This window comes from Astatotilapia calliptera, chromosome 7 (assembly GCF_900246225.1).
Source record: "Astatotilapia calliptera chromosome 7, fAstCal1.2, whole genome shotgun sequence".
Classification (NCBI taxonomy): Eukaryota; Metazoa; Chordata; class Actinopteri; order Cichliformes; family Cichlidae; genus Astatotilapia; species Astatotilapia calliptera.
In genome coordinates this window covers 60,592,796-60,611,527 of record NC_039308.1, presented here as the reverse complement: position 1 = coordinate 60,611,527, position 18,732 = coordinate 60,592,796, and the positions used below count along the sequence as shown (strand labels likewise).

Sequence of the window (18,732 nt, the reverse complement as noted above, 5' to 3'; positions counted from 1 at the left end):
AAAAACAACAACATAAATATTTATTAGTGCAAAGAATTTAGACACTATGTGAAATACAAAATACAGTTGTGTATAGTTTTTACAATTCCATAATTTTACATCCATACATCAAAGACAAATACCTCCAATTTTGGAATGCTGATTGCGAAATCTGAGCAAACACAGAATAACAATTAAATAAACCTTGTGAAGTGACAGCAATGCTAACCAACTGTATAGTCACCCTATATCTCTTTAAGACACCCTCTGACTTCTATATTGTGTCTGTTCCTCATGTGTTTTTTTATTTTTTATTCCTATTTATTCTATTTATCCCCTTTGTATATTTTATTTATATTTGTCTCTGTATTTATATATGTGTGTGTGTGTGTGTGTGTGTGTGTGTGTGTGTGTGTGTATACATATATATATATGTATGTATATATATATATATATATATATATATATATATATATATATATATATAACAATTCTGTAACTGTAACTTCGGTCGTTGCTGTGCTTTTTGGAAGTCGAATTTCCCAGAGGAACCCACCCGAGGGATTAATAAAGTTCTATCTTATCTCTCTTATATATGATCAGTCCTACATGCTATTTTACTATTTCACTCTCTCGAGACCCCCTGATCATTCAAAGACCAGTATGTAGAGTTTTAGACACCAGAACTTCCAAAAGTCTGACTTCTGTCAGCACGTACAGTTTCATACTTTCAAGACTGCACAAAACCACAATTTTCCTTGATTCAAGTAACCCACACATGTGCGTCTAGAATTAATGTTAATGGGTCACTCAAGAACAATCAATCAAATTTCAGGCACCAGACTGACATTTTTGATGTTGTCAAAAGCCAAAAAGAGTCAAATCTGACCAGAACAGTTTGTAAGGGTTAAAATGGCCACGAGAAGTTCAGGTGCCGTTGGTAAATCACAGAGAGAGAGAGAGAGAGAGAGAAAAGAAAGAAAAGAAAAAAGCCCGCAAGGATTAAGAACCATGTAAAGATTGTTCAGTTTCAAAGACTGGATGGTATTTTATTGAGACAGCATAGGGAACTCCCTGAATCGTGAAAAATAGTCAAACCTTTGAGGAGAAGTGGGTGCCGCAGAGTCCAGCCGAAGCTGCCTGAATGGGAGGTCCTCCTTTAGTTTGGGGACCAGATGTGTGAGAGAGGAGGGGTACAGAGGCAACCAGACAACAGCTACAAAATACTTCCTAGTTTCTCTAAACAAACTGCATAAGTTGGCAGCTCAGACCTTCGGCTGAACGCACGCATCTGATATCAGCTTCAGAGGTAAGTTAGATAATTCCACGGCCGTTTGTATTGATTACTGAAATGCGCATTACGTCGTTGCCCTGAAGGTGAACCGAGGACGTGATGACGTGAGGGGGTAACTGCTTTTGACAGACCCAGGGTGTATGATGTCTGAGCTGCTTTTCTGCTGTTCTCTTTATGGTAGTTGCTTCTACTTGACCGCCTACATTCATTCAAAAGCAGTAATTCCAAAAACGAGCGCAAATGTTGTGGCGCGTCATAGCACTTTGTCACAGTGTGCAGTCATCAGATACAGACTGTTAACGTCTAGGAGTGCGCAGCAGGTGTGCCATGTCACCTAAAAATAGACAAACAAAGCTGTAATGAGCTTTAACAGCAGTGATTTAAACGCGTTAAAGTGGAGGCAGTTTCGTTGTACTGTCAGTAATCAACTACATATACACAACTGACAAGTTGTTGTTGTTTTTGTAAGTTTTTTTTTTTTTTTTTTTAAATACTCGCTTAAAAGAGATCACATTTAATGTGATATTAGCATTGTTTTATGTGTGTTTTTGTGCTGTTAGTATGGGTGAGCTGGTTGCAAGAAATCATCAGAGTTGACTCAGAAGCTTTGCCTGTTTTATGAGCTACAGTGCCATAACCATCAAACCTTTCTTGCAGAGGTGTGGACTCGAGTCACATGACTTGGACTCGAGTCAGACTCGAGTCATTAATTTTATGACTTTAGACTTGACTTGAAAAAATGTTCTAAGACTTGTGACTTGACTTGGACTTTTACACCAATGACTTGGGACTTGAATTGGACTTGAACCGGTTTACTTGAAAAGACTTGATATTTTACCCCAAATATAAAATTTAACATGCATATTATATAGAGATTGAAAATGTGACGTCATTCACGGGTAGAACCGCAAAGGATTCTGGGAACTCGTGGCAAGCGGTACTAGCGCACACAGGCTTTCAATTAAAATCAGTTATACAGCGATAAAAAGAAACACAAAAATGTCAAGAAGCCGTTGTATTATTAACTGCAATAGCCGGTCGCATGACAGCCACGGGAAGCCGACGGGTAGAGATCGGTTGTTATCGGATTACGTCGTTGAAGAGAAATTGTTCGAGCCATGTTTCCAAAGTAACAAAGATGCGACAGATGGCCTGGATTGCAGCCATTCAAAGATCAAATATAACGTCCCAGAACACTCCAGCTCACAGGTTAGTCTGCTCCAAGCATTTACACGAAGGTCAGTGTTTTTTAGTAGTTAATACGTCATTTTCATAACATAATTGGTGATATAGGTTACAAGCAAGTCTGGCGCTGAACAGAAATTGTCGCGCTATGCTCCTTTGTTTATTGTGCATAAATAGTGAATTGTCCTGACACAATATTGCGTTTCGCTTCTGTTATTATGGTACATTGACAAAAACATATGCTTTTATTCACAGGATAAAACAGGTTTTTTGTATCACTAATTGCCCAGTACGATTACAGCATACAGTATTATTGTCACTGCTACATTTCTGTGATGCTACCAGAAATTATTTCCACTACTAATTAATTACCGTTGAGCTCAAAGGTCCTATTAATAAACGGTTAATGAATGTGTATTTATGACGACGATTTGTGAGACTGGTAAACTTATGATACGTACGATGGTCTTTCGTTCTACACGGTGCATTTCAAGGTCCTGCACCCATCCGTCGGTAAACTGTACCTGGGCTTGTTGCAGTGACCTGAAGTTACTAAACTTCATGAGTGTATGCACTCACTCCAAGAACCGTATGATTATAAATATGCATATAAAATATGCTACGATGAGATAGCTGACTTCATCTAACTAGCAAATGTTGTCCAGGCTACGTTGGTGATGCAGTTTTTTTTAATGTGTATGATATTTTTGTCATGCGATTTTAAAGCCGGTCCTACAACCGCATCCAAGAATAACATGCAGCTTATCTCAGAACTGTCGGTGAAAATTATTCTTGGAGCTAGGTTTAATTGAGCTGCATTTTAAAGAGGTGCAATTTCACAATTTGTGTATATTTTCTAAGTTCACTATTTTGTCATGTGTTGAGAAAAACACAGATTTTAAAATTACATGGTCTAATATTTACATTTAGCATAACTGCAACATGCTTTTTTTTTTTTTTTTTTTTAAAGACTCGAAAGGACTTGAAATTCAAAGTTTCAGACTTGTGACTTGAGACTCGACTCTGACTTGCCTGACATTACTTGAGACTTGACTTGAGGATAAAGACTTGAGACTTACTTGAGACTTGCAAAACAATGACTTGGTCCCACCTCTGCTTTCTTGCATATATTAAACGTCTCAGCCGGATTAATTTATTCTGTAAGGTCTGCGGTTCGTTTGAGCAAGTTACTTTAACATTTTTATTAGCACTGAATGGCATCATAGTAAAATTTCATTATGTTAGTTATGGAGGGCCTACTGTTTAACTTAAGCTGCAGGGAACTTAATAAGATCAACATTGCCTCATTCCACGTAACAAGATTTATGGAAAGACTTTCATTCAGCAAACTATTTTTATGGATTAATATGAATAGCCTAGGCTGTTCTATTATATTTGCATCCAGTACAGTGAAAAATCTGGAACGTTGAATCTAATGCTGTGACTCTGGCACTCTTGTGGATCAGGATAAGAAAATTTACACTTTGTGAGTTTTAACATGCCAGAATAATCATCTGTTTCCACAGACATTAGGGACTGAGAGAGGTTGTCTAGTTTGGAAAAAGCCCAACTCTAATCCCATGGGAGAACGACTGCTTGTTTGTTAACACCAGAAAGCCCTCTCATGTGATGAAAGGGAAAACTGAATGTACCCTTTTCATTGAACACAAATGTAAGTACTCTGAGATGACCCGTTTGATTTCCCTTCTCTTATCTTTGTTATGGTTACAAATATGATTATGCCAAAGATGGCATGCAGTACATGGATTTGTCTGGAGCCACAATTGGCTGATGTCTCAGAGCATGATTTTCTTGGGTTCGACTGATTCAAAAGGTCAGGCCAGGAAAACAGGGACTCAGAGGTTTCGGGGACAGTTGAACACCCATCTCTGATCCTTCATCCCACCATCTCTGGTTAAAATCACCCATCAACCCACCACGAGTCCTATAATGTCACTCTGTATGTGTGAGTGTATGTGGCTGGCTCGCATGAATTTACAGTGTGTTAGTGTGTATCCAGGGGCAAGAGTGTTTATGAGGCTTAATAAATTGAGCTACTTGCCTCCTATCCGAGCATTAATGTCGACCAGAAACGTTCCTTTTGGTATTCTGCGGATGTGCTACAAGCTTCGAGCCCAAGGCCGAGTCATTTGTTAGCTTACTTGATCCCAGTTTGCACAAAACAGCTTGCCACCAGAGTCACTAAAAGTTGAGATAAAGGAAAGCCTTGTTCAGTATTTGAACATATTCCAGGCTAGAATGAGCATAGAGATTTCACATTCAAAGATAATGCAGAAATGGAGCGATCAACAGAATCTGCATGTGTTACTTAAGTGTAGAGGGGAGACGAGACAGAGAGGATCTTGGGATAAAAGATTAAGACAGATATGAGTTTTGGGAAAGAGACAGGGAAAAGGAAGAGAACAGCTAAACTGCAGCATGTTTTCTATATAAGAAAAATAGTACAATAAGACATCTTACCATAACAAAGCCTACATGTTTACAAGTAATGGCAGATGTTTTCAAAACAGCTGGCAGATGTTTAGTATAGAAATCATCTTGTAATAACTAATGAGCATTACAATTTACGAAGTTCTTACAAGAAGTTATGGTCAGCTACTTAATAGGGGGAGAAAGGGGGAGTAAGAGTTTTAACTTAGACGTAATTATATTTTTCAGATTGGGCTCACCGTAAAAATGTGTCTGTGTTTTAGGGTGGAAATAGAGTGTCTGTGTGGGTTCTCGAGACCATCCAGGTCACGTTAGTCTAGAGCTTGAAGAGAGGACAACTGGATTTATTTAGGAGATTATTTGAGAGTGTTCTAAGGAGTGAGATATTTATTAACGGAGAGAGGCTTGGCCCTCATTTTACAAGTGACCGTGTTTGTTTAAAAGGCTGTTGCATCATGGGCTGTTACTGCATCATGTGTCCATTATGTAAGTGACCCAACAGGCACAATACCAGGGCCCTTGAATTACTTCACTTAGGTGGAATGCATGTTATTATTAACAAGACACTAAGTTTAATGAAAAATAAATTTTTTTTTGACAATATCTAGTTAATATACCATTACAGCTGTGGACAATATTCAAAAATATTCAATATTCAAAATATTCTGTCTTGGCAAGAAAACCTTTGAAGTTTGGTTAATTTCCATGAGAATTATATTAGCTATCCTACTATTATAAAGTAGCCAAATGTTGTGTATTCACTGACAGAGAGTTCTGCGGTATCTTAACTATTCCTAGGACTGCACTCTTTGACATAGACCTCAGATGTTATTTCTGGAATCTGCTGGAGCCATTCTCTCAACTCTTATTATCACTGGGAACAGTCTAGACTTCACTTTTCACATATTTTCCAGTTGTTCTTTCATCCTCTTGTACTTGTCAGTTGTCTTATGCTGCTTCTTTTTGATGGTACTATGAGGTACAATTGTCATATATTCTGCTTCTTGTCAACCACCACTATATTTAGATGGCTAGCCAACAGCTGTTTTTGTCGACAGGCTCTTAGCTCTGCTGCTCTTGGTCACTTCTGCATGGGTTTGTTTCCCAGTGGGACTTTGAAGATCCTTATCCATTCATGGCAAGGATGTTTCTGTACTCTATCTGTTATGGCCCGTCTAAGGGTGGCCAGACCACAACATGATCCATCCTCGTCAGACCTCAAGCTGCCACATCACACAATTGGTACGACTCTACAATGATTTATTTACAATATGTTATTTCATTAGCTGGTTATAACTTCAGGGTGCCAAAACAACAAACAAAGTGAGTCTATATTAAGGATTTACCAAACTTACCTAATCAAAATACACAAACAAAAGAAAGCTATAATGAAAATAAAAGGCAGTCCACCCCTACGAACTCTTTGTTGGGATGAGCTGAGGATGAATGAATGGCAGTCCATGGCAGCTTCAACATATGTCATCTCCAGCTAGATAACCAATCCATCTTCTGGATCCACCAATCACGGAGAGGCACCTGCACACTGAGATTTACATGCTGAACAACAACCCTATGACATCAGTCGTAGCACCTCCTTTCACAAGAATTAACATTCCTCTAAATGTTTAATTCAAAAAGCAAGTTCCAAAGATCTAGACAAGGCATCAGCCAACACATTATTCTTACTATTTTTGTAGTTGAGATGAGATGAGATAGCCTTTATTTGTCAGTTGCAGGTCTTTTGCCCAGTTGATCAGCAAGTCTTCCCCTATCCACAGCCCAAATGACTAGTTGCCTGACTTAAAACCTAAACCTAACTTTACTCCAAGTTTGTCTACCATAATTTAATGATTATTGGGACTAGCTAGACTCTCATGAGAAAAACACAATTGCACATTCTCACAGGTTATGTGTCCCCCCCCCCCCCCCCCCCCCCTGACCTTTCTAACTTCCAGTAAGGGTTCATCTAAGATAATCAGTCATCAATATGTAGGTCCTCTAAGCTAATCTTCATATGCTAAACCAGTATTAAAATCACACAGCAATAAAGACTAGCACCTAAGTCTTTGGTTTGAGTTGCGCATTTGGAAAAGGAACACTAATGGATTCTGATCGGTAAACGCTCGTACAGGCAGCACACTCAATCCAACGTAAACTTCAAAGTTCTGTGAAGCAAATAACAAGGCAAGAGCCTTGTGATCTATACCTTGTTTATTTTCTTGCAAGAGAACAGCTCCTGCACCAAATGAACTGGCATCAACTTCCAGTTCAAAGAGGCGCTAAACGTTTCTCACGGAGAGGCACCCGCACACTGAAATTTGCATACTGAACAATAACCCTACAACATCAGTCATAACACAGGCATAGTCATGCATCGCAGAATGTTTTCTCACATTACTTTGGTCCATATCCCTTGATAAGTTTGTAAACTTGTAGCTTTTCACAAAGTATGATTTGTTTACCACCAAAGATCTAAAACGCATCCCTAGAAATCATGTGAGAATGTTCAGTTTGCCTATTGGCCAAAGTTGTCTTGGGTGAAGGCAAAGTTTTATGCTCTGGATTAGTGGACAACACTGGAGAATTTACTTCCAATTAGGGCTGCCACAAACGATTATTTTGATAGTCAACTAGTCACCGATTATTTTTGCGATTAGTCGACTAATCAGATCATCATCCATTGGACATACAGCTTATTGCACCAGCAGCATCTGCTCTTATATAACTATCATTAGCTTACAGCTTTAAGTGTTTAAGGTATGTGCTAACTAAAAATAAAGACAAGATGATAGTTTATTAAATTTTAATGAAATCTGCAGATTGTTGTGGTTTAATAAACTCCTTGCTATCTAAAATATAACAGGACACCGGAGTAAATTCTTGAGCATCTCACACTTCTGATAATCAGCTGTCTGCTTGACGTTTATTCAGCTGTGTAAAAACTTTAATCTCAGCCAAACCGATTTACTCAGGAACAAATAAAATACTAAAAAAAGCCAAACAATAACATTTTGAAGTTATCTAAGTGACTTATATATATATTTAACCTGAGTAGCGAAAGACGGCGGTCGGTTTGAAAACGATTTGCCGGGAGTCCGGTGTTCTCACGGCTCTAGTTAGCCTAGCCTAGCCTCCGGCTAGCTATCGAGCTAGTGGGTAACAGACGTCTCTGAAAACGTCGGAGCACTTTTGAAAATATGTGGTGTCTTGATAAACTGAGCAGATATTTGAGGTTTACACAGCTACATTCTCGCCTAAAAATATGTTAAACATTTATTTTGTGACCCAGAAAGAATAATAAGAGTAAAACCAACTAGCTGCCACCATTGTTGGAAACTGAGCTGGGCCGCGCTATGAATTCTGGGACACAGTTTCTTCTTCTTCGGGGTTTAACGGCAGTTGGCATCCTTGTACATGCAGTGCTGCCATCTTCTGTTTCAGTCTGTTATTACACTCTTAAATCCTGCTACTTATTCCTGCGTCTTTCAGGATCTTACAAAGCTTCAAACGACACGTCGACTATTAAATCAGTCGTCGACGATTTTGATAGTCGACGTAATCGTGACTAGTCGACTAACCGTGGCAGCCCTACTTCCAATATTCGTATTTATCTAGGCAATTTTGTTCTTTTTATGTCTAATTGCTACAGTTTGTGTACTCTATGTGTCTGTCTTACTCTCCTGCACGCCAAAGCATACCTGGCTTGCAAACTTGCAAACCTCTTTTGATTGGAACTGGATTGAGACTGCCTTCTCCAAAGGGTTCCAAAGGGTGTTTTTACAGTGTTTTACATCTCTATAAATGAACTGCATCAAGTGGGAAATTGAAGCAGAGTTTAATTTAAACGTACTAAACAACTCAGGTGTGAAAACACCCTCAGTGTTCATGGCTTTGGTTGGTCTACAGTTGGGAACCTTTTCACACCAAGTGACTGTTCCTCAGAAAGACCGACTAAATTTGATGTTTTTTCAGCTTTTATTTATTTTTTCTCAAAATTTATTTGTATAACATTGTTTATTGGGAACATTTTTTTAACTCTAAGTCATTCCCAAAATCTGGTTTTCTTCACTTATTGGTCATGATTAGTACACACTGTTCATCTCTAATCATCCTCTGATCTGCTTCCTGTCACATCACGTTGCTCTATTAATTTTCCCTAACAACCTCCAGAAGGTGTGTGGCAAAATTGAAAAGAAAACTAGAAACAGATCCTCATTAAATCACTCACAGTCAAGTATATCACATGCTTGGTTTTATTTAGGAACAGAGGAAAGCGGATGTGATGTGAACTTCTTTGCTCAGACTGTTTATTGGCTCAAGTGTTGGTGTTCAGGTCCAATCGGGGGTTTTGTGCATTCTTGATGATTATGGTGGAAGTGGAGGGGCAGGGCGGAGGGGGGTAACTTTCCAACTCTGACAGTTATGTATGCAATCAGTGCTGAACAAGAACCTTTTCATTTTAGGGATGCGCCCTGCCTGAATAGCTCAGCACAGCCGAAGAGAATTAGGTGAATGCTGTTGCACCCAGCTGTGCCTTGGATCAGCAATAGTTTAGTGCAATTACAAAGTAAGAGACAAGATCAGGAAACACCCAAAGGCTGTGCTGTCACTGCTGAGCAACGTGATGAAGTGAGTATGGATGGTAGTGGACCCCAGAAGACCGAGGGATGAATCAAATGTTAACAAGGAGGAATAAAAGAAAAAATGAAAACCAAAAACTTCTGATCTTGCTTTAAAGAACACTTCACATGACATCAGTCATTTCTTGCAAGGAAAAAAGGTGGCACGAGGTCATTGCACAATGACATGCATAATAATGTTTGATCGTCACTGATAATGTTATGATTATCAAAGATCAATGTAGTAACAGTGACATTTTGCAGTGTATGATACAATTAGCACTGAAGTTGTTGGTTTGTGTGTTGGATGGTCATTTGTTATGAAAGTGATTCTCCAGCATCTGGTTCAGCTCTTCATGATCATGTGATCTGTGGGTAAAATAGTTTGGTGCAAGCACACGCACCGACACATCTGTTTTATTCATGTTGTGGGACATTACATTGACTTATATTCATTTCCTGGCATCTTCCCCTATCCACAGCCCAAATGACTAGTTGCCTGACTTAAAACCTAAACCTAACTTTACTCCAAGTTTGTCTACCATAATTTAATGATTATTGGGACTAGCTAGACTCTCATGAGAAAAACACAATTGCACATTCTCACAGGTTATGTGTTTTTTTTCCCCCCTGACCTTTCTAACTTCCAGTAAGGGTTCATCTAAGATAATCAGTCATCGATATGTAGGTCCTCTAAGCTAATCTTCATATGCTAAACCAGTATTAAATTAACCAAATTGAATGCACCACATAGAGCCTAGTGTATTTGTCGATCCTTATCCTGCCTTCTTCATCTCTACTTCCCAATAATGCTTTGTACAAATGCACAAAAACCTCAGTGGTTAATAGCTTGCTGTTAAAGTTATGATAGATACACCCTGCAGTGAAATCAGGAGGGGATTAATTACACTTTCAGGATGTAATTGCTGGAGTCATTCATTACAATTAGGTCACAAAGCGGTTATTGATGTTGTGTTGAGATCAATTTGCCGTCAGAGATAGCAGATGTGAATTAGAGGAATGAACGAGAAGTGAGCGTTAGTGAACTGGCTCTCTCTTTGCCTTTGAAACATTCCTAGCGACAATGCAGCGAGTGCTACCTGAAGAAATATTGACAGAAACATGACAGTGGATTCCTGAGAATGTGTGCTAGCTGTACTGTCTGTGTATGAGTGCCTGACAGGGGTGCCAGTTTATATTACTCTCCTGTGTCTTTTTACATTATCTTTATATTTTAATATAAAATAATGGCATTATTTGTGAGCTATGTCTTTTGGCTTTCTGTTAGTCAAGTGTGGGATATTGATCTGGGCGGTTAAATAGCACAGGTACACTTCAGGGACAACAATGAGACAATTGTCAGTGCAGGCTTTCAGCTTTAACGAAACTGTTGTAATAAATATTTTGGAATTACAGTCATTTTTCTGCACAACCTCCCGATGTTAGAGGCTCAAAAGTAATAATATAATATAATATAACTTTAAATAAATAAACCTGAAGCCTAAAAAACCACCTGCATTTGAGGATTATGCTTTTCTTGCGCTTTACTGCATTCAACTTCAGTTGCTGCTCATTTGTGGATCTCTTTGTCTTCAGTTCTGTCTTCAGTACCTGAAAAGCTCTGTTCTTCTGAGATGAGGTGACTGACTTGGGTATTGAAGAACATCTAGTTTCTTTGACTTGAGAAGCTAGTAAGCTTTAGGTCATTATTCATTTGTATTCTTTTAACAGCATTTGTTTAAATCTGACTAAAGAGTATAGCCTGATCTTGATGCTTCTATTAGCAGTCACATCATCAAAGGACATTACTGCCCAATCCCCACTGGTATCCCTGCGCCCACCATGTTTGACAGAAAATGTGATACGCGTTGGATCATGAGCTCTTTCTTTCCTTCTCTGTACATTCTACATACAAGTTAATTTTCAGTCCAAATACATTTGATTTGTTTTGCACATTTTTGTAAATCCTCTGTGTTTGTATTCATGAATGCTTCTCTTAGTTGTACAATTTGACAGTGATATGCCTACCTTCTTAAATGTCTTCTTGGCTTAGTTAGATTGTGATGTTAATTTTCTTAACCAAGGAAAGAATTCAGTGGCTTCTGTGGAGTCCCAGGCATTTTGGTGTTGCTGAGCTGGCCAGTGCAGTCCTTCATTTTCAATATCTCTATGGACCACATATTGAGATTTCCAGAGAACAGCTACCGGATTCAAGTTAAGTGCCTGAATCAAATCCAAATCTTTTCCCTGATGAATTTCTCCTGAAATGCCTTGAAACTGACAGTTCATTGTCCAGTTAATTTTGAGCCTCTTGAAAATTTGATACTATGTAAAATAATTTCTGTAATGAAAACATTTGCTACACCCCTTGAATCAAAGGTGAAAATCTGCACTTCCACCACTTCTTTATTATTGATTATTGAAACACCCAAAACACATCTGTTCTTTTGTACAGAGGAAAATTTGAAAACTTTGTGTCATTGCTCAGCAAATTATGGACCTAACTGTAATTATGTAATATAAACGAAGTAAATTGAACGGAGACTCAGTGACTGTTTTTCTAAACTCTTTCACTGTGTCCTGCACCCAAATTCAATATGCTGTTTTGCATACTTGCTTCTAAAACTGTGGGCTTAAGAATTTCTGATGATTGTTTCTATTTTATTGTTTATTATTTGAAGTTGGCAGGTTTGGTTTGGTTGGTTTGGAAGCACATGCATTATGTATTTTATTAGACATTTTGCAGTTTTGCGGAAAATGCAGTAACCGACAGTAATATCAAACAGATTATAGTGCAAACAATGGTGTCATTCTAAAACGAAATCAAAAAATGGGTCTGCTGGATTCTTCATATAGACTCAGAGCAGTCCATGTTTATTAGATTCTAAAAAGCAGCATTTTATCTTTGTTCGTCTTATTCATTGATCTATGTTTTGTTTATAAATTTAGCCACATTACATCATTGTAGAACTGAATTACTGTGTAAACAGTAGTTCTGGATTATATTTAATATTACCGTACAACAGAGGTATTCACATTTATATCTTATGATAAGACATCTGATCTAGGTCATTATTGACTAGGACCTCCACTCCGGGGCTTAAAATCAGAAGTCACTGCTTGTGCTGAGTGATTGCATTTTGATTAGACAGATCTCGGTCATTATTGTTTCAGTTCTGACAGAACTGTTGCTGCGCGTGTGTGTGTGTGTGTGTGTGTGTGTGTGTGTGTGTGTGTGCGTGCGTGTGTATTAGTTCAATATATCAATTCTGCTCTTTCTGCTATGCATGCTTTCACATTTTAGGCCCACACAGGGCTATAGCATCTGCTGTTGTGTTAGGGGCTCATATGTCTCGAGGAGCTTAAATGGCCTTAGAGTTCCCTGGAATCAGATGAAGATGATGAGGAAGATGATGAGGGGGTTGAGACTGTGAAGGGGGAATAGAGGAACATGCTGGGCAGATTTAGGAGATTTTCGAAGACACATCCATGGGCTTGTTCAGTACTGCTGACAGAAATTTGGACCATGTATGTATAGATCTACTGTAAAAACTGAAACGGAACAAAGAAAAAAAAAACATACATGGAAAAAACCAACCAGCTGCAGAGGATTTTTTAAAATAAGGGATGTTTTGTGTCAACTTAGGTTAGCAACATTAAGTTTGTCCAATTTGGTACTCAGATCTGCTCATGTTCTCATACGGGTGAGTTTGGATCTGGTGATCCCAGGGTGCATAACTGACCATCATTACCACATGTAAGGACAGTGGATCCATATTTTAACACACAAATGCAAAATATAACTTTATAAAATTAGTGCAGTGACCATCGTTTCTGACATAAATTAGGTGAATTTTACACTTGCCATGTGTATAAGTGAGCAAATACATTTAGTTCCCTCACTAAAATGTGATTTGTTCCTAATTACTCCAAGCACCATGGTGCAGGGCCATGTCAGCTTACATTCTTTACACCAAATTGTTTCTTTAATTTCTTGGATCATTTCATCAACATCTTGGCAAGACTGGTGCACTTGGCAGTTCTCAGAGTTGGAATGAGTACTTCCAATCCTTGAGAACTAACACCTACGCATACACAGTGGCCTTAGTTACCTTGGATAATTTACGAACGGTTATCTGAAGTGTTTTCAACTTAAGAATTTTGGTTGATTGCACTACATTTTCATAAATGTTGTTCGGAAATATTTCAAATGTAAAATGACTGTTAGAATAACATGTTTGATGTTAGGCTTTCTATGGCGCTTCCAGCCAAAGTACATACATCTCTATGCACGCATTTTCTGTGTTCTCTGAAGGCATTGCAGGTCTCTACTTTCTTCTGCATTTGTGTTTAGCTTCTGGGAAGAATGGATCATTCATTGGTTAGGATCTATTTAATGGCAAGAAGCTCAGGGTCAATTCAGAATAGCGATTCATTGATAATTCTTTAAGACAGGACGTGCTTCATATCCATAATAAACACGAGAGGTTTGGCTGTTCCCAACCAAACTCCCAGGTGGAGTGTACATCTGCCTAAATGATTTATGTCAGGAAAAGCACAGAAGAAGTGGCAAAAACAGCTGTGGGTGTTCTCGAACACACAAGAAAACACAATTTTCCACTGAAAAAGGGGTTGCAGTGTGATACAGTTTATTTAGCTCATCTTTCTGGCTAGCTCTCGTGATGATGGTGGGAAGCCAGAGGCATCAGCGGTGAAGGAAATCCGTAACTTTAGAGAGAAAAAGGAAGATGAGACCTCAGCCTGCCTAAGCCAACTGGGCATTTGACTTTATCTTTTCGTAGTCATTTCTTCTCTGAGTGATAGTAAACAACAAAAAAAGTTAGTATTTTGGCAGGTTAAACAGTTAATCCTGGGAAACTCCTACGTTTTTGACTGGGATCTTGAAGGAGCTGCTGAGAGAATGACTCCATTCCCAGATAACAATGCTTAGCAACCATCTAGCCAGCTAAAATGAGCATGTGAACGCTATCACCAAAGTATGAAGCCAATATCTGATTTCTAGAGCGTGAAACAAACACGCTAGAGCGCTGTCTTTCTGCCTCTATGATTCATTGTAACCTGAGAGACATGTTTGCAATGATTTGATAAGAACAGATTACATCCTCATGTGCAGCCAGTGTTTGTGCCAGTCATTTCTGTCTGTTACTGATACATCTCAGTGTTTGGCCTAGAAAAGGTACACTGTGTACTTCGTGGTCCTTGAAGAAAAAAGTGGGCTTATAGTTAACAGCTTTCCAGTATTACACACTAAGCACAGTCAGCCCACCTTGATTCAATTCTTGTGCATAAAACAGGATAATCCTTCCCCCCCTCCCTCAGTGTAATATCAAAACTATACTGTGGCAGTACAGTTGTCTTGTCATTTCTGTCTGTCACACACTATTCCCAGTAAATTCTATTAGCAGCCATTGTTCTTTGGTATTGTTTGTAAGGTCAGTAAACTGCTAAAACAACAAACACTCTGTTTAGCATGCCTTTGTTGTTTCCTCTTCATCACCTGTTAGTGATCTGCTTTATGTATCTCACGTGTCTCTGAGGCTAATCAGCCCTGGCTATTAGCCCAGAGAACCATATGGTGCTCTAACCCATGTTTGCTAGCCTGCATACAAACCTCTTGTACATTAGACCTAGATGCACACTGTGGCTTTTTTCTGTGTGTACATATTGCACAGTTTGTATAAGTGTCTCAACTACTGTACTCTAATTGCTCTCAATGACTTCCACATGCGGCTGTGCTCTACAAGTCTAACTTTCGCCACAGGGTTGAGAATAGAATAGCCTTTAGAATAGAATAGCCTTTATTGTCATTGTACAGAGTACAACGAAATTGGAGTGCCACTCCCTTGGTGCAAGTTTCAATAATAAATATAAATGTAAAATATAAAAAGTACAAAAAAAACAATCGTAAGTACTCAAACAATAGTATGTACAATATATACAGGATAGCAGCATTAATATAATGACAGTATGAATAGCAGCATAATATAATGACAGTGACAGTATGGAATAGGTTCAATTGTTTTTGTGCTTATTTACTACGGTGATAGCTCTGGGAAAGAAGCTATCCCTGAATCTGTTTGTCCTGGTTTTATGTGACCTGTACCGTCGGCCTGACGGTAATAGTTCAAACAGTTGGTTGCTGGGGTGAGAGTGGTCCTTGATGATATTGCCAGCTCTGCTGAGGTACCGAGAGTTTGCAGTGACCTCCAGGCTGGGCAGAGAGCAGCCAGTGATCTTCTGGGCTGTGTTGATGACCCTCTGCAGTACTTTCCTGTCTGCAGCTGAGCACCCTGCATACCATGTTGTTATGCCGTACGTTAGGATGCTCTCTATGGTGGCTCTGTAAAATGTCACCAGCAGCCTCTCCTCCAGGTTGTTCCTCCTGAGCACTCTCAGAAAGTGGAGACGCTGATGGGCCTTTTTAACCACCGCTGTAGTATTTGCAGTCCAGGAGAGGTCATCAGATATCTGCACGCCCAGAAACCTCATGGAGTGTACCCTCTCCACACAGCTCCCGTGAATGTAAAGTGGGGCCGGGTCTGCTCTGCCCTTCCTGAAGTCCAAGATAAGTTCTTTAGTTTTCGTGGTGTTCAGTTGGAGGTTGTTAACTGAACACCACTCAGTCAGTCTGTTGACCTCATCTCTGTAGTCCGACTCATCCCCCCTTGAGATGAGTCCAACCACTGTGGTGTCATCCGCGAACTTTATGATGGTGTTTGAGAGATGGGTAACGGATATACCCGTGACTTCTGTCATGAAAAAGAGAATCACGACTGGGTAGTGTTGTTTTTACTTAGTGTCTAGTCCACAGAGAGGATCAATCTCCATAACTAGCACGTGATATTGCTTAGGAGGAAATTATATAGACTTCTAACTTTATCCTTGACTTTTCAACCATAAAATTTGTCGTATTTATTTCTGAAAAAAAGTGCAGGTCATGCTCGTGTTGCACTTTAACAAAACAGTGCTTAATATAATTTAAGTCCCTCTCGAAAGTGGGGTACAGTAATCATAGTTCCAGTCTGGCAACAAGCTTTGAAAATCAAATTTTGAAAGTAAAAGTTTTTGGGGTGTTTTTTTTCTCGTTCTTGTTTTGCATCTTTTTTCAAACACCACCAGATATAAATTACAGATTGTCACTATCCAGCTGGGCTGAGTTCAGCTGGAAATAGGACCGCGTGCCAAGCTGTTCTCTAAAATGACTCATTGTCAGCATTTCCACTTTGTGCCGGAGGCTACCAGGAAAACATACTTTCAATGTTCCTCAACCCTAAGCTGATTTTAAAGGACCTAGCATGTTCTCACAAGCAACTGTCTGTGCTGTTCTGGCAGGCCTCTATATCTCAGACTCGTGTTTTATTTAGTTAAGTTTTGCCGAATATTTATTTATTTTATTTAAAGCAAGCTGTAAAATGCTGGCATCCATTGTCATACATATTTTTATTGCTCTGCTGGGTATGTTATTGTCCTGAAGTAAATTTGTGAATAAATGAAAACAGTAATTGGAGACGTTTATAAAAACACATGTTCCTGTGGGCACAGACTCTGGATAAACAGTAAAGCCGCTGTGTTTTCACTGAGTATCATTGTTACCATTGCTTTATGCGCCATTCCAAAATCATTCCTATCTTTTTTGCTTTTATGTTGCTGTTGAACCTGGAGAAATCATATTCCATTAGCTGTTGCTGTGCATGCAGCACACATGAACCTCTTTTGTGTCTTACCAAAAAATATGTGATCCCAGTGTTTGACATTCCGTTTTTACCGCTGCAGTGTTTGGGTTGGGTTGTTCTGTTGTCATTCTTCTGATTGATTAGTATTGTTTGCACTGTTTAGTTTGCCAGGGCTGTTTTTTTTTCCTTTTCAACAGCTGAAGCAATCCTACTGTTTCATTGTTGGCTTTCTGAAAGAGTTGGAAAACAATGCTGTGACTCTGAAGAGTCACTTTTATTTGGCTCCAGTAAGCATGAGGCTGGCAGGTCAAAAATATGGCCCGCGGACAAAAGCTGGCCTGCCAAGTGTCCAATTAGGGCTGCTGGATAGCTTTGAAATCTTTTCTTGTATTTTGAATTGAAAGGCATTGTGTTGCAAATTAAGAATGGATCACAACATGAGAATGGTTGTTCAGATTGGTAACTTCAACTTTGCCAGAGGTTTGTCATCATTGTCGGTTTTATAGCAGTGTTACTGACTAAGACATTAACCATGGCCCGTCTTAGCAAACTCAAGGAAGGTGGCTATGCCAACAGGCTATGCCAACACATTTCTTTGATTTATGACTGCTGTATTTCTTTGTAATGTCAGTCGACTGATTGAATGTGGAAAAAGTGAGACACATTGTTGAAAACGCAGTAATTCCTCTTCAGCATATGTTCTGTAAATGTTTGGCTCATCAAAAGTGAATGTCTTAAACATTTACTTTTACTTCTGTATGTTGAAAGACAGAGTGGGAAATTTGCAGGTGTTTTTTATGTGTTTGCTTGTTTGTTTGTTTCTTAATTGCTTTTTTTAATGGCTTTTCTTATGCAGCCCACATGTGCTCGGAGAGTTTACATGTACTAAAAGGAGTCTGACTTCTGTGCACTAAGCATTTATTTTTCCTGATTTTGTTGGCAACATCCTGTTGTGCGTATTTGTCTTTCATCAAGATCGATGTGTGCCTTAGCTCTTCTGCATGTTCTTTGTGATATATCAGACTTTTTTGGTTCTGATCTGAATCTTATTTTACATAACTCTGTGTATGTAACACACTGTTCCTCTGGTCTCTCACAGGAGGGTGGGACCAAGCAACAGAGAGCTCAAAGAGGTACATCTCCAACAGGAACTCAAACAGTTAAGTGAGAAATTACTTTTGCTGCTGCACGGTGGAACGGTGGTTAGCGCTGTTACTACACAGCAAAAATGAGTTTAATTCCCCATCAGGCCGGGGCCTTTCTGTGTGGAGTTTGCATGTTCTCCCTGTGTTTGCGTGGATTCTACCCGGGTACTCCGGCTTCCTCCCACAGTCCAAAGACATGCAGTTAGTGAGGACAGGTTAATTGATCAGTCTAAATTGGCCATAGGTGTGAATGTGAGCATGAATGTTGTTTGTCTCTGTGTGTTAGCCCTGCGGCAGACTGGCGACCTGTCCAGGGTGTACCCCGCCTCTCGCCCTATGGCAGCTGGGATAGGCTCCAGCAACCC

The 18,732-nt window shown here is 39.2% G+C and overlaps 1 protein-coding gene across 5 annotated transcripts in view; it reads left to right on the top strand.

The window, feature by feature from the left end:
- The first annotated feature begins 570 nt into the window (after positions 1-570).
- The window catches only part of LOC113026980 (zinc finger protein 469-like), a 227,278-nt gene continuing 209,116 nt past the window's right edge, over positions 571-18,732 (top strand). For 2 of the 5 annotated variants that reach the window (XM_026176329.1, XM_026176330.1), the window contains exons 1-2: positions 571-1,450; positions 18,322-18,381. The gene's annotated coding sequence lies outside the window, so the exon portion shown is untranslated. Of the gene's footprint in view, positions 1,451-2,446; positions 2,483-18,321; positions 18,382-18,732 lie in introns of those variants that run through there. The other 3 variants (XM_026176331.1, XM_026176332.1, XM_026176333.1) reach the window with 3 other exon arrangements.